This window comes from Nannospalax galili, unplaced genomic scaffold (genome assembly GCF_000622305.1).
Source record: "Nannospalax galili isolate Female #2095 unplaced genomic scaffold, S.galili_v1.0 scaffold1025, whole genome shotgun sequence".
Taxonomy (NCBI): Eukaryota; Metazoa; Chordata; class Mammalia; order Rodentia; family Spalacidae; genus Nannospalax; species Nannospalax galili.
In genome coordinates, this window is record NW_008353598.1 from 2,327,827 (window position 1) to 2,341,705 (window position 13,879).

The 13,879-nt window shown below is 44.0% G+C and overlaps 1 pseudogene; it reads left to right on the forward strand.

Moving 5' to 3' along the window:
* The first annotated feature begins 213 nt into the window (after positions 1-213).
* On the forward strand, positions 214-426 carry LOC103748267 (annotated as a pseudogene).
* The last annotated feature ends 13,453 nt before the right edge of the window (positions 427-13,879 follow it).

Consider the following 13,879-nt stretch of genomic DNA (forward strand, 5'->3'; position numbering starts at 1 on the left):
TCTACCACTGAGACATGTCCCTAGGGACTTTGAAACTTTTGAGATAGTATCTCACAAAATTGCCCAGGTTAGCCTTGAGCTCACTGGATAGAGCAGGCTGGATGGGCTCCTTCTGCCTCAACCTCTCAAGTAGCTGGGATTATAGAGCTATGCCACAAAGTCAAACCTAGGTTTTGGGGTGCCACTGTCTCAAACTCTAAGCATTCAGTTGCCATGCCTTGGAAAATTGAGGAAATCAAGGACTTTCTCCTCACAGTCAGGCAAAAAGATGCCAAATTCATCAAGACCAAGAAAAACAAGTATACTGTGAAGGTCAAAGTCCTCTGCACCAGATACCTCTACACTCTGGTCATCACAGACAAGGAGAAGGCATGGAAACTGAAGCAGTCCTTACCACCTGGTTTGGCAGTGAAGGAGCAGAAATGAACCTAGCCCCCTCCTCTGGACTGTATTAAAAATCCTCAGATGAGGAGAGTCCTGGCTTGGGGATTTACTTGGCGGCCTTGGTAAATGCACGATGAACCCGCAGGATCATCAGCTCAAGCCTTGTGAGCACACTCCAAGGTGGCCTGACCCTCACCCCATGTTGCCCCACCCAATGAATTCCCCATTTCTTTGTTCTCACTGTACAAAGTCTGCCCAGTTCCTCATGGTGCAGTCTCAGTGATGGCTGGCCCTAACCTTTAAATTGATTGGCTATGTTAGTACTCTTGGAGCCTGGTGATTGGTACCTATTCCCTAAAAAGCCTGCTGTACTTCCTAATAAACTTTAGATCTGCATCACAGAACCTGGTCTCCGGTGTCTGCATGTCCTCCGACTGATACCGCTGCCTCACCCCCGATCCTCAAGGACCCCCGATATTGCAACATCTGGTGGTGCTCAACGTGGGGCTCCTCCCATCGGCACATCTGGCAGAGTGAGTGCTCTCCAGTATGCAGGCACTTGCATCCACCTTGCAGCTGCCTCAGGCAACCACTCTGAAAGCTCTCCTCAGGAGTAGGCATGTAAAAGTTTCAATTGCACAGGTGGAGCATGTGCTCCAAGAGGTCCTTAGTGTAACCCCCTGGGTATCAGCAAGACATGCCTGGGACCCAGATGTCTGGGGCCAGATCATTTATGCCTCCAGCAGGGCTGAGGTCTGAGAAGGCTGCTCCTTCACTGCTACCTTCTTTCCATAGTCACTGCTATCCTGGCCTCACTGCAGGGTTCCCTCCTGACTCGAGCTCAGATGTCTGGGGCCAGATCATTTATGCCTCCAGCAGGGCTGAGGTCCGAGAGGGCTGCTCCTTCAGTGCTACCTTCTTTCCCATAGTCACTGCTATCCTGGCCTCACTGCAGGGTTCCCTCCTGACTCGAGTGATTATGGCAAAATACTTTTAAAAGAGATAGACTCCCACATGGGGGCAGAGGGGAATGAGGTGGGAGGTATCCTACCCTGTTACAGAGACAGATTTGGCTGAGGATTTAGGGGGAGGGAGGGCCAATATGGCAGCGAACAGAAAGTTCTTAAGGTTGCGTTGCATGAAAAAAGGGAACCTCTGGGTCCAACCATAAACAAAGTGAAACCAACGGCTCCATCTGCATCAGTTGAGATAGAGCCACTCTAGCCCTCTCTGACCAAATATTTGCCCCCTTCTTCACCTCCTCATGCCCCTCCCTCTGGAGATAAAACCACCCCTCTAAGGAGCTTTTTGACTGGTGGAAGGAGGAATGGAACCTCCACCCCCCTTTTTAACCGGAGGTCGGGGCAACTCTGCCCCAACTCTCCCCAGTCACCATAGTTCAAGGCCAACAAAACCCAAATGCCTGGACCCCCCACCCCCATGACACTCTGCAAAAACTACATAAGGCAGCCCTTGAGGATGGCATTCAGTCCCCCAGTTTAATCAGCTCCTGGATACAAGCAGCCATGCGGTAAACACCTCTTAAAACTGGCAGCAGATTGCTCGTGCCTGCCTACTGGGAGGGTACTTCCTCTTATGGAAGGCTACATACCAGGACCAGTGTGAGCAGCAGGCAGAACGCAATGGGCAAGACAACGTTGCAGGTTTAAATTTTGATACCCTCTTGGGAAGAGGTCGCTTTGAGATGCCCCTGGTGCAGGCCCAGGGACCTGCTCACTATTTCGAGCAAATACGCCTCTGCGCTCTTCGAGCCTTCCTGAGCATGCCGGTCTGCATTGATACTACTCACCAAGCTTGTACAAAAACCAGGTGAGCCCTTTTCAGACTTAGTCAACAGAAGTCAGCAGAGTGTTAATAGAAAAATTAGCCATCGGTGTGTGTGTGGGGGGGGCGTGCTGCAGCAGCCCTGCTTAAAGACTTGGTGTATGAAGACTGCTCTACCAAATGCCAATTGGCAATAGGTCCCGTCAGGCATCAGGAAATATCTGATTGGATTCTTGCTTGTAGAGATGTAGGGACAGCCAGGGCCCATGCGGCTGCTCTTGCAGAGGCTATGGCCACCTGCCATGTAGGAAGACCAGATGCTGCCAGAGACCAGCGCAGTAGTGAACATGGCTCCTGCTAGTCATGTGCAGGCAAGGGACATTGGTCCTAAGAATGCCCCAATAAAACTAAGAGACCACCTGGTAAAACACGTCCCTCCAAGTGCCCTAAATGCTGTAAAGGCTTTCACTGGGCCAGGGATTTTAGATCCTCCTTAGACAGCGAAGGGAGACCACTAAACGGGAGGCCTTTAAATGGCAATCAGGGCACCTCTCAGCCCTGTGCCCAAGAGAGGAAATAAAACACCCCACGCCCCTAGTACAATGGAGTTCCCATGGCTTTACATAAACCTCAGCTGCGGATCAAATTGGACAAGAGGTCCTTTAACGGCCTCCTCAACATGGGGGCCAATGTTACAGTCCTGAGAAAGGAAGAGGCATTTCCAGAATAGAAAACACAGGAAGGATCATCCATCCAGGTGGTAGGCAGTTTGCAGGCCTCCAAACAAGTAAAAAGACCAGTTATTTGGGAGGACCCTGAAGGGAATAAGGAATCTATTAGACCAATTCTGGTGCTCGGATTGCCTAACAACCTCTGGGGCAGGGATATTATGTCTGGCATGGATGTGGTTTTAACCACTGATGATTCTGCCTTCTATGATATTGTTGTCCATGAAAAGTTAAACCTCACTGGTCAGGCACACCCCCAATTCTAACAGCCACTGTTCCATCACCAACAATACCACAACCCAAGCCAATCAAATTAATATGGCTTACAGATAAGCCTATATGGATGCAACAGTGGCCTCTTCCTAAAGACAAACTAACACAATTACGTAAATTAGTCCAAGAGCAGCTAAACACTGTTCCATATTGAGCCCTCCCACAGACCCCATAACACCCCAGTCTTTATTATACAAAAAAAAAAAAAAAAAAAAAAAAAAAAAAAAAAAAGAAAAAGAAACCTCCAAGCAATTAATGTTCATGTGAAGGACTTGGGGACTTTGTAACCGGGCTTGCCACACCTCTCTGTGGTGACCCATAACTTTGCAGTCATGGTCCTTGATATAAAAGACTGCTTTTACTCTATAGCACTACACCCAGAGGATCAGAGTTTTTCATCTCGGCTCTGGCTATTAACCATGCCAAACCCGTCCAGTGCTATCACTGGAAAGTTTTGCCACAGAGTATGAAAAATAGCCTCACCATGTGTCAACACTTTGTGGCCCATGCCTGCAGCTCCTTGCAGGACAGTGTGATGGTCTTCCATTACATACATGACATAGTCTTAGCCCATCCCAATCCTAAATTTCTTCAGACCCTTTTTAGACAATTACTCCATAACCTAGCAGCCCTGGGCCTGATGGTGGCACCTGATAAAGTTCAGCAGATGCTGCCCTTCACCTTCCTGGGGTCCATCCTTGCCTTGGACATTAAGCCTATGGCCCCTACCCTCTCCATTCCCAATCATTTGACCCATTCTGAGCTTCAAACCCTTTGTGGAAATATTAATTGGGTATGCAACTTTCTTTCTCTTACTTCTGCCCAGGTGCCACCATTATTCATTCTCCTTAATAATGACCCTTCACTTACCAGTTTTGGGATATTACCCCAGAGGCAAGACATGTCATCACCTGCTCAATGCCCAACTCCAACAAGCTACCCTATGCAGGATTAATCCAGCCAAAGAATTATTTGTTATAGTCATCCCCTCCCAAAACACTCCTGTGGGAGTACTCTATCAGGAACAGGGCATACTCATGTGGGTACATGTGGCCTAGAGCACGGTACATAAATTCACCCCTGAGCCTGAAGCTTGGTGCCACCTTGCCCTTAAATTGGTCCACACCTCCTTACAGACTTATGGGAAAAAGCCAGGCTCCCTTATTCTACCCTTAACTAAGGCATTACTAGATACATTGCTGAGGATCCCACATACCAAACCCTTTTACAAACCTGTATGGGAAAGTATAACCACTACCCTCCACTTAAAATTCTCCAAACCCTCCATCAGCTACCCCTTATTTTCCCTGTTCATGCCTTCCCACAAAAAAAGGCTCTCCCCCATGATCCTTTGGTATTTACTGATGCCAATAGGTCTAGGTATGGTCTAGTGGTCCAAAGCCCTTCCAAACCTGCACCCCTTGTTAAAACCTTTACTTTTGTTGGATCTTTCCAGGTGGGGGAGCATCTAGCCATCTTAACTGCCTTTAAGATGCTTCCAGATAAGCCCTTTAATCTGTTCTCCAATAGTGCTTACGCTGTACAGGCTGCACCTCATTGCCTTTTGCCACATATCGTGCCTCTTTGACCCTGCTGAACCAGGCCCTACTCTTCCTCCAAAACCTTTTAGACAATAGATGACATCCATGGTATGGCCAACACCTCCACTCCCATACGTGTTTACTGAGGGTAATGCCTTGGCCAATGGTTCCATCATGTTGATTCACACTCCTCCACTCCTTGAACAAGCATGCGAGCTGCACACAAAGTTTCATACATTTGTGGGGGTGCTCCATTGCCTCTTCCCTGACCTACCCAAAGTTACCTGTAAACATTTAGTGCACACCCGTAAGTCATGTGCACCGTTGCTCCCCTTTGGCCTACTCCATCCCAATGGCACTCTCTGAAGGGGCCTCATTCCTAACTCTCTTTAGCAAATAGACATCACCCATGTTCCTTCCTTTGGATGGCTTAGATACGTCCACCGCATCATAGATACGTGCTCTGGTCTTCAATATGCTACAACCCTGTTCAGAGAAAAAGCTAAACATGCTATCCTAGCCCTTAAACAGGCCACGCTGGTTATGGGAGTCCCCTGGCAAGTAAAGACCAATAACAGGCCATACTATGCCAGCATCGTCACCTTTGCCAACTTCTCCTCCTGGCATATCAAAAATGTTACCATCATCCCATACAGCCCCCAGGGCCAGGGCATTATCGAGAGGTCCCACCATACCCTCAAGGATCAACTACAAAAGGAAGGAGGAGTAAAAAACCCACATGAAGCCTTAACAGGAGCCCTGTTTGCCCTAAATTTAAACACTGGGGCTCCTTTTCAGCCCCGACACTTCTCCCCCTGGTCTGTTGGAAGGACCCTCTTACTGGCCACAGGAAGGGACCACACCTGCTACTAACCCAAGGTCGAGGATTTGCTTGTGTCTTCCCAGAAAATTCCCAGACTCCAGTGTGGATACTGGCCAGCAATGTCTACACTGACCCACCGACCAAACAGATGGAGAAGCTGACCATTGATGACTGCCCACATGGAAGGGGACCAGAATGCTCCAGATGACAGTGAGTCTGGCAATCGGCCCATCCAGTGACTTGAGGGGACATTAAGAACTTGATCAACCAAGCCCAGTCCATGGCCCCTGACACTGAACCAGGGGCCAGGACTCTGTTTTTACTGATGTGTGCCATAATCACTGCCAACTCTCAAGCATGGGCAGAGATACTCTAGGCAGTGTTGCCTCATCCCCCTCATCCTGGTCGCTGTGGGATGGAATGCCCCACAATTACCAATGGTATTTTCCACAAATATTTCCATGGGCATCCCCTCCTGGCCTGGTACAACCACTACCAAACCCTGGAACAAGATCTTCAGACAATTGGACTGTGCCATAAAGTTCAGAGTAGGGGGTAACAGTTCACTGGACAGGGACAAGAGTTGCATTACTCTAGAAAATGCCAGTATGGTGGACTTTGGAATAGACCCTGAAAATGCTATGGGCCTTCCACCGCCACCCAGTATGGGGGGCACCCCATCCCCCACCACTTTTACCTTCAAGGGCACCTTCCTAGGTTTCAATGGCACCCTGCCCACAGCTAACTTCAGACTCATCCCTAATGGGACCTGGGCCTACCAGGGAGGCCACCGGTGCCTCCCTGTGCACTCTCACTACCCCTTCTCCCCCCTTTTGGGGAGACCATCTGGTGGCAGGACTGTATATCCACTCCATATCCTCTTTAATTGACCAAAAATAGCGTGGTCTGGGGACACCACCCTCCCCAACCTAAAAACATCTCCCAGAACCCCCCACCAGTCCTAGCTCATTGGGATGGCTATGGGGCCTTAGACTGCCTTACTCCTATCCTGTTTATGTTCTTACATGGAGGGGCTCGATATAATGCGACATATGACTACTCAGGGGATGGTCACTCCCCCCTCCAACCTAGAGGTAAAATCCACCTTTAGGGTCCAAGCTGCCACTTGCCTCAAACCTCCCTTTTTCTTTGTGGTCAGCAATGGTAGTAGCTTTAATTGCTCCTACTCATCATCTCACTAACTGCTGGCAGGGTTGGAGTACTTATGCACTATTGGTAAGACAACCCCCATTAACCTGGATCCCCGTATACACTACTGATTGGCAAGGGCTACAAGCCCTCCAAATTACCCACCGATTCAAGAGAGAAATTGGGATAGTTGTAGCCATTGTGACAGCCATTATCACAGCCTTAGCTTCTGCTGCCACCTCTATTGTTAGTATGACACAGTCAGTCCACATGGCAGCTACAGTCAATTCACTGGCCATGCAGTCAGCCACAGCCTTCCAAACCTAAAATGCCCTCAACGGTATGCTCAGAAGGGAAATAATGAATTTACAACAACAAACTGACTTATTAGCAGAAGTAAGTTCGCTCTGAGATACCATGAGTCTCCAGTGTGACCAATGCTACCCCAATTTGTGTAACAACCCATAGTGTTAAAAACCATACCCAGGCATGGGAGCATCTCAGACAACATCTACTTACCATCTGGGATAATAACGTCCTAAATTTTACAGCACAGATGACTAGGGACATTATCTGGCTTAATAACACCTGAGTACCCCCCATAGCTGCAAAAGATTTATGGAAACAAATACACAACAGATTTCAAGCCTTCTTCTCCCCTGCCAACTTAATCACATGGGCTATCCTACTTGCTGCTTTCTGCGTTGTCTTAAGACCATTTAAATGCCCCTAAAGTCTGGTTTCTAGGGAAAACCATACTCAGTCTCTACTACTTGAGGTTTACCAGGCTCAAACACAAAAAGAAGGGGAAGATGAGGAGAGTCCTGGCTTGGGGATTTACTTGGCAGCCTTGGTAAAGGCACGATGAACCCACAGGATGATCACCTCAAGCCTTGTGAGCACACTCCAAGGTGGCCTGATTCTTGCCCCATGTTGCCCCATCCAATGAATTCCCCATTTCTTTGTTCTTGCTATACAAAGCCTGCCCAGTTCCTCATGGTGCAGTCCCAGTGACAGCTGGCTTAACCTTTAAAGTGATTGGCTACATTAGCACTCGTGGAGCCCTGTGATTGGTACCTATTCCTTATAAAGCCTGCTGCACTTTCTAATAAACTTTAGATCTGCGTCACAGAACCTGGTCTCCGGTGTCTGCATGTTATCTGACTGACACTGCTGCCTCACCCCTGATCCTCAAAGACCCAGGATATTGCAACACTCAAAAGTAAAAAAAAATGTAGATTTTATTAAACCCTATACCAAGAATGAGTTATCATCACAAATATGTTTTAAGAACTTAAATACTAAATTAATAGTGAGCTCAAAAACATTAACGAAAAAGTATCAGTTAAAATATAGGATCATTAGCATACTTTGGCATACAGGTGTCTTTAAAATTAGTAACATGAAGATTGCTTTCATTTGTTTATTTATCCATTCAAGAAATACTTAATAAGAGTCACATAAATGCCAGGAAATAAACTGCACATAGAAAAAATAGATAAGATCTTCACCCTAAAGGAACTGATACAGTTCTTTTATCCATCTCATACACACATGCTGTCTTGTGCCCTGGGCAGCCCTCCAGCCCTAACTATATCTAGGACATTCAATAGTAGAGGATCTTCCTATAGGAGGCAGTCTCCCATTCCTGCCTATTAAACCAGTGAATAAAATTCAGAGAGAGTCTACAAAGAAAAGGCAGTCTTAATTCTTGTGTTACCCACAGCCTGTAGTTCACTGGTACACATACAACTGACTGTGCACCATTAACTCACAGGAACTTCTGCTCCTTGGTGCTGTTTTAGAAGAAGAAATATCTTAAGTTCTCCTGTTAGTAAAGTTCATGCAAGTAATGACTCTACTGAGGGCTGTTGTAGCCATTAAGTAGTATGCATTTGTTGATTAAATATCTACATATGCATTCATTCAAATGGACCTTTTAAGATAGAGGCTGGAGATGTGGCAATAGCTCATTGATTAAAAACGTTCATTGCATAAGCATGTGTTAGATAAGTGTGTCCACTGCATGACAAACCAGACTGGCGGGCAAATGGATAGATACCTTCTTCTCTAGCCTCTCCCCTGCTCAAACCGGTTGGATCCTAAGACTCTCCATAGGAAATGAGGGGCAGAGAGGAACAGTCACCCCTTCCATCCAATCGATCAGTCTTAACTGTGGGGGTGGGGGGGGGTCGAGACTAAGGATAGACACAGGGGAGGCCAGAGAGGGTGTAGGCACTTTGCCATCTTGGCTATTGGCTCAGGTCTGGAAATTGTCAAAATGTAAGGAAAGAAAAGAAAAAACAGCTCAAGGGTTCTCATTCTTTATAAGTAGCCCCTCATCGCCATCATATGCTCTGTTAGTAAGCCCAATAAATATTTTTATTCCCTAAACTGTAGTTTGGAGGAATATTTTCTCTTTTGGTCATATGGATAATGGGAAGAAGGGGGCCATAGCAGATCTCAAAGTCAAATGTGAGCCTCCCAGCAGTAAATTGGACTACAGCATGAGGACCTAACTTTGAATCCCCAGATAGAAGCTAGACACAGTATCATGATTGCCTTTAATCCAAGAACTCCTACAAGGAGATAGAAGGCAGAGGCAGAAATTTCCAGAAGCTTACATGTCAGCTAGCCTGGCATACATAACAAAAAAAAGAGAGACCCTGACTCAAACAACATTAAGATGAAGACCCACGCTGAAGTTCTCTCACCTCCATACCCACATTGTAGCATGTGGGAGCATATGAAGCTCACATTCACACACCAAATGTGCACATATATATATACACACTATAAACATGACACAAAAGATAGAGTCTAAAATGGGTCAAAATATGTTTCATAAAACTGGACTAGGGTGTTCACAACATATTGACAACTATTTTAGCCATTAAACTAGATTCAATAAGGAAGGATTATTTTATTTCCAGTGCATACTATTGGAAGTCTAAATACTCTATGAGCTACAGCATGACTACACAGATAATTTAAATAGTTCTATATATGATTGTGTGTCAATATTATATAAGTTAGATAATAATTTAGTTATTTATAGCTGTCTGCAAATGTTGATAAGAAAATATCTAGATACTAGCAAATACTTTAAGTCTTACTTAGCTCATTAACCAAAAATAGTATGGTCACTGATGAGTTTTAGTTAAAAATGTTATTGGTATATTACAACTACTAGCATAGCACTAAAAAAAATTTTTTTTTTGGTCCTTTTTTTTTTTGAGACAAGATCTCCCTGTAGCCCTAGCTGGCCTGGATTTGCTATGGAGACCAGGCTGGCCTCGAACTCACAGAGATCCACATGCCTCTGCCTCACAAGTGCTGGTATTGAAGGCATGTGCCAACACGCCAGGCAGCACTAAAAATGTTAAGCCCAGAAAGATAAATGTCTAGTGTTTTCTCTCATTTTAAATGTTGGTTTTGAATCTTTAGATCTGCGTGTTTCATTTGGAATACTCACAGAGGTAAGGAAAATAGTAAAAGATCATAGGGGAAGCTGTCAAGGGAGAGAAGTTAGATAGCAGTGATCTAAGGGGTAAAGGGGTGAATGGAAAAAGAAGGGCTAAATGGAGTAGGGGAGGGAGGGCAGGGTAGAAGAGAAAATACCAGGAGACATAACTAAGACTAAAGAGTCATGTGGAAACCTACTACTGTAGAACCTTACTAACGCACCACACCCACACCCACATCCACACCTACACCCACAACCCGCCACACACAGAGCTTAAATGGTGTTACCCTATATGTCAATATTGCCCCTAATAGACACCACAGGCTAACCAATAAAAGTCCAATGCTAGGAATAGGTTATTGCTTTTAGATTTGTTGGCCAGTGAGGTCCCATGGATGCTCAGACAATAGTGGCCATTGCTATTGCTTTGGATTATGCTCCAGAACTTGATGGTAAGACCCTATTGCTGAAACAACACTCTGAGTAATGGAACATGAGAAAATTAAGCTGGTATTGACCAGCTTTATCACTACTAGCTAACTTTAATAGTGCTGGAAGGTACTGTACATGCTACCAGAGAACAGTAATCATCAGTTTTACCCAGGTGTAAACCCTGTGAGGTATAATAAAGACCAGTCTGGCAACATGTGCCCACTGGTGCAATAGTGGCATGAGTGTCATGGGAGTAACCATACATATTCTGATTTCTCCACAAGATGAAACCTATACCTTGCACTATTATTGAGGCCATTACTGTAGGTAGACAGGTCAGAACTTGTAAGGAGAATCTACTACTAGACTGATAAGTAGACATAGTATAAAACTAAGATCTAATGACATAATTCTACAAGTAGATAATGCATTTCTCATTCCTCATCAGAGAAGCTTGTTTATACCGTAGATGGTGATTAACACAGAGACCAACAACTGCTCAGCACACAAAGAATAAGAGACTGTGGAATGCTCAGCACTAAGCAGGATGTCTATATCACAATCTTGTCCCCAAAGTTTAGGGATCATTTTGAAAGATGAGATAGAAGTATTACTAGAGCAAGAGGGGATAGATGGCTATAGCAAAACATTCTTCTCCAGATATAACAAGATCATTGTGTGTATGAACTCACAGTAGTTGCACAAAATGTAGGGAAGCTAGAGGACGGGCATGGGGCTCATGACTTTAATCCCTGCACTAGGGAGGCAGAGGCAGGCAGATCTCTTTGAGATTGAGGCCATCCTGGTTTACGTGGTGAGTTCCGGGTGGGATACAGGAAGACCCTGTATCAAAACGAAAAAAGTCAAACAAAAATCTTGCCAAGCTCAACCAAGACAAATTCTCAGCAAAGAAGGTGGAGGTAGACATGAAATCCCACCCCTATATAAGTATTTTGGGACATTTGATAGTTCAGGAAGAGGGGGAGCCAATTTTCTTTAAGGGTGTGACATCTGGTAGGTTGACTGCACTCCAGAGGATGGCCTCACACCCAAAAGTATTTAGGGAACATAAATTGGACTAGATGGTCTTTTAAAAAACAAAGCTTAGCAGTTAAGAGCACTGACTAACCGTCCTTAACTCCAGTTCCAGGGGAATCCAAAGCCCTCTTTTGACCTCTGTGGCATTGCATGACATGGGTGCATTCACGTACATACAGGCAATATACTCATACTCAACACACACACACACACACACACACACAACAAAGATAACATGAAGTTGGGGGGTAGGGAGGTGGGGATGGATCTGGAGGAGATGGAAGAAGGAGCTGCATATGAAAAACAGAATGTATGAATTTCTCAAATTATTAAGATTTTTAAAATTAAAGCCCCCAAACATTTTAAACTTAGATATTTTACATTTTAGTTTTTATTAATTTTAATTAGCATACAAAATCAATTTTGTTATTATAATTTACACATACGTTCAGTAGTGCTTTTCTCATATTCAGTCACCTGCTGTCCTCCCTTGTCCCTCTTCCCTGCTCCCACTGGCATCCTCCCTTCTTCTAAAAAATCCTCTCTTCTGCTTTCATGTTTTCTATTTACAAGTATATATTTAAATATAGGTTCCACATATGAACAGCTTATAAACTATACCTTGCTTTCCTCCATTAAAATCCTTTGTTCCCCATGTCCTTTCTTTACATGCCTTCTTCCCTTACAGTCTCTCCTCTATTTTCACCTCATATGTATACACATATGAACAAGCTTACTCCTTTTGTCTTGGGAATGTGGTGATAGTTTTCTGACTATGGGACAGATTTTGAGTGCTCATTTCTACTTTTTATGAAGATCTATAAAATAGTAGTACTAGACTGAGTCTATTTTCAGGACTTGATGGAGAAAATACTAGATACATCTGAGATATCACTATTATGATGCAGGTTTATGAAACAGACAGGTCAGTTCTCAAGGTCAATAAATGATAAGCAACTCCTGTTTTAATCTAGCTTTCCATTTAGAATCACAGCTCCCATCCTGTTCTTGGTTTATAGCTCTCCATTAGATGCCAATCTTTTTCTGTAGAGGGAAATAATGTGATTAAAGAGCTCTTGTCTCAGTATCAGAAACTGACTCTGACCATTGCAACAGCACATTGAAGTATTTTATAAATAATTTATGAACCACTGAGGTCTGTTTGGGGGAGATATTTACCTTTTCTCCATCTGTGTGCCACACCTCATTCATCAAAATCAAACCAAGCACATGCAGTGCTGCTTTGAGATGAGTGAAGCTATGTATTAAACACACAAATAAATAAGCACACTGACTTCGTTTTGTGGCTTCTGAAATCCATCTCATGATAACTCTGGGAGCCATCTGTTTTTAACCATGATCCTTGACTAATTATAGCATAGAAAATAAAGGTTGGAACTCTCTTTTCTGAAGGATAACCAGTGCCACTGAAGGCAGTTTTGGATGCTGGCAAGACTGCCCAAAAACTTTAAATATGGCAATGTAACCCCTATCACTGCTTTAAAAACCAAAGCTTTTCAGAATGCTCTTTGCAAAGTGTAGGATATTCGAGACTGATTGGGGTGATTTCTGCTATAATAAATCGTCTCGGGGAAACTCAGTTATACTTGCAATTTTCTTTCAAAGTTACATAAAATTTTTAAAAAATTGTACTGCCAGATATTGACCAAAGCTGGAACTTTCAACAGAAGACAGACCGAACAGGAACAATTTACACATCTTTCAAAAATTATTTCAACTTTCATATTTTTAACACTTTGCTAATCATAGAAAAGATTAAAAAGTAGCAGGGCTAGCTCTCTTCCATACTTTGAAGATACCATTCTTAAGTTATGAATGTATTTTCTCGTATTTCTCTTAGAAACTCCTAGTCTTTAAAGTAACAAATCATACTTTAAACTTAATTTCATTCATGATTTCTGCTCAAGGAAGTTAACATTTTTTTTAAATTAAAAAGTTAATTTTCTCTTAAAGAACTCTTTGAACATAATGCTTATTTGGTAAAATATAATTTGTTCTTAATAATGTTAAGATACATAATACATGTGCTGCAGAGATGAATCAATGATTAAGAGCCCTGGTTGTTCTTACAGAGAACCTGGGTTGGATTTCCAGCACCCACATGGCAGCTAACAACCACCCATAAATCCAGTTCCAGGTGAATTTGATGCCTTCTTCTGACCTTCATGAGTATTGCATGACACAGGTGCACTTCCTTGCAGGCACTGCACTAATATACATGATTTAAAAAATAAGAAAT